Here is a 3,317-nt window from a genome sequence, read left to right as displayed (position 1 = left end):
CTGGTTGTGGAGAGATTTATTTTTTTTCATTGTGCTGCTCATTATGTCTTAGCCCAGTGTGACCATGATAATGTCCCAAATGGGACCCGATGTAGTCCACTAGTTTTGACCAGGGCCCTGGTCATCAGAGCTGAACACTGCAACTACATCACATGACCACTAGGTGGAGCCAGAAGCGTAATAACAAATCACATGTTTCAGTCAGTATTTTTTTTTATAATGTAAAACATTTTAATACCAGGATCCCACCACAGTGAGAGAAGTTGGTTCACATTTCAAACATTTGGTTCTCCTCTCAATTTATGTTCCAGTTAATCGCTGACACAAGCCCTTCCTACTCTCTGAACCAAGCCCTTCCTACTCTCTGACCCAAGCCCTTCCTACTCTCTGACCCAGGCCCTTCCTACTCTCTGACCCAAGCCCTTCCTACTCTCTGACCCAAGCCCTTCCTACTCTCTGACCCAGGCCCTTCCTACTCTCTGACCCAAGCCCTTCCTACTCTCTGACCCAGGCCCTTCCTACTCTCTGACCCAGGCCCTTCCTACTCTCTGACCCAAGCCCTTCCTACTCTCTGACCCAAGCCCTTCCTACTCTCTGACCCAGGCCCTTCCTACTCTCTGACCCAAGCCCTTCCTACTCTCTGACCCAAGCCCTTCCTACTCTCTGACCCAGGCCCTTCCTACTCTCTGACCCAAGCCCTTCCTACTCTCTGACCCAAGCCCTTCCTACTCTCTGACTCAAGCCCTTCCTACTCTCGGACCCAAGCCCTTCCTACTCTCTGACCCAAGCCCTTCCTACTCTCTGACCCAAGCCCTTCCTACTCTCTGACCCAAGCCCTTCCTACTCTCTGACCCAAGCCCTTCCTACTCTCTGACCCAAGCCCTTCCTACTCTCTGACCCAAGCCCTTCCTTCTCACTGACCCAAGCCCTTCCTACTCTCTGAACCAAGCCCTTCCTACTCTCTGACCCAAGCCCTTCCTACTCTCTGAACCAAGCCCTTCCTACTCTCTGACCCAAGCCCTTCCTACTCTCTGAACCAAGCCCTTCCTACTCTCTGACCCAGGCCCTTCCTTCTCTCTACAGCAGTGTGTATATAACTCTCTCTAATTTCTATTTCAGTTTGGACACACGTACTCATTCTAGTTTTTTTTTTGTGTAACTATTTTCTACATTGTAGAATAATAGTGAAGACTTCAAAACTATGAAATAACACATGGAAACATGTAGTATCCAAATATGAGATTATTCAAAGTAGCCAACCTTTGCCTTGACAGCTTGGCACACTTTTGGCATTCTCTCAACCAGCTTCATGAGGTAGTCACCTGGAATGCATTTTAATTAACAGGTGTGCCTTAAGTTAATTTGTGTAATGTCTTTCCCTCTTAATGCGTTTGAGCCAATCAGTTGTGTTGTGACCAGGTAGGGGTGGTATACAGAATATAGCCCTATTTGGTAAAAGACCAAGTCCATGTTATGGCAAGAACAGCTCAAATAAACAAAGAGAAACGACAGTCCATCATTACTTTAAGACATGAAGGTCAGTCAATACGGAACATGTCAAGAACTTTGGAAGTTTCTTCATGTGCAGTCTCAAAAACTGTCAAGCTCTATGATGAAACTGGCTCTCATGAGGACCGCCACAGGAAAGGAAGACCCAGAGTTACCTCTGCTGCAGAGGATAAGTTCATTAGAGTTACCAGCCTCAGAAAGAGTTCAAGTAACAGACACATCTCAACATCAACTATTCAGAGACAGGCCTTCAAATCAAATGTTATTGGTCACATTCACATGTTCAGCAAATGTTAATGCAAGTGTAGCGAAATGCTTGTGCTTCTAGTCCCGACAGTGCAGTAATATCTAACAAATTCACAACGACTGCCTTACACACCCAAATGTAAAGGGATGACTAAGAATATATACATAAATATATGGATGAGAGATGGACGTGCGGCATAGACAAGATGCAGTAGATGGTACAGTATACATGAGATGTGTAGGATATGTAGACATTAAAGTGATGTTATTTAAAGTGATCAGTGATACCTTTATTACATCCATTTATGAAATGTATTAAAGTGGGTAGAGATTTGAGTCAGTATGTTGGCAGCAGCCACTCAATGTTAGTGGTGGCTGTTTAACAGTCTGATGGCCTTGAGATAGAAGCTGTTTTTCAGTCTCTCGGTCCCAGCTTTGATGCACCTGTACTGACCTCACCTTCTGGATGATAGCGGGGGGAACAGGCAGTGGCTCGGGTGGTTGTTGTCCTTGATGATCTTTATGGCCTTCCTGTGACATCGGGTGGTGTAGGTGTCCTGGAGGGCAGGTAGTTTGCCCCGGTGATGCATTGTGCAGACCGCACTATCCTCTTGAGAGCATTACGTTTGTGGGCGGAGCAGTTGCCGTACCAGGCGGTGATACAGCCCACCAGGATGCTCTCGATTGTGCATCTGTTAGAAGTTTGTGAGTGGTGAGTGGCTTGTTTAGGTGACAAGCCAAATTTCTTCAGCCTCCTGAGGTTGAAGAGGTGCTGTTGCACCTTCTTCACCACGCTGTCTGTGTGGGTGGACTATTTCAGTTTGTCCGTGATGTGTACGCCGAGGATCTTAATGTTCCACTCTCTACACTACTGTCCCGTGGATTGGGGTCTGTTCCCTCTGCTGTTTCCTGAAGACCACAATAATTTCCTTTGTTTTGTTGACGTTGAGTGAGAGGTTGTTTTCCTGACACCACACTCCGAGTTTGGAGTTTAATGACGAGTTTGGAGGGTACTATGGTGTTAAATGCTGAGCTGTAGTCAATGAACAGCATTCTTACATAGGTATTCCTCTTGTCCAGATGGGTTAGGGCAGTGTGCAGTGTGGTGGCGATTGCATCGTCTGTGGACCTCTTGGGGCGGTAAGAAAATTGGAGTGGGTCTAGGGTATCAGGTAGGGTGGAGGTGATATGATCCTTGACTAGTCTCTCAAAGCACTTCGTGATGACAGAAGTGAGTGCTATGGGGCGATAGTCATTTAGTTCAGTTACCTTAGCTTTCTTGGGAACAGGAACAATGGTGGCCATCTTGAACCATGTGGGCACAGCTGACTGGGATAGGGATTGATTGAATATGTCCGTAAACACACCAGCCAGCTGGTCTGCTCATGCTCTGAGGACGCGGCTAGGGATGCCGTCTGGGCTGGCAGCCTTGCAAGGGTTAACACGTTTAAATGTTTTACTCACGTTAGCCATGGTGAAGGAGAGCCCACAGGCTTTGGTAGCGGGCTGTGTCAGTGGCACTGTATTGTCCTCAAAGCGAGCAAAGAAGTTGTTTAGTTTGT

The sequence above is a fragment of the Oncorhynchus kisutch genome, unplaced genomic scaffold (assembly GCF_002021735.2).
Source record: "Oncorhynchus kisutch isolate 150728-3 unplaced genomic scaffold, Okis_V2 Okis05a-Okis16b_hom, whole genome shotgun sequence".
Classification (NCBI taxonomy): domain Eukaryota; kingdom Metazoa; phylum Chordata; class Actinopteri; order Salmoniformes; family Salmonidae; genus Oncorhynchus; species Oncorhynchus kisutch.
This window is presented reverse-complemented; position numbering follows the sequence as displayed.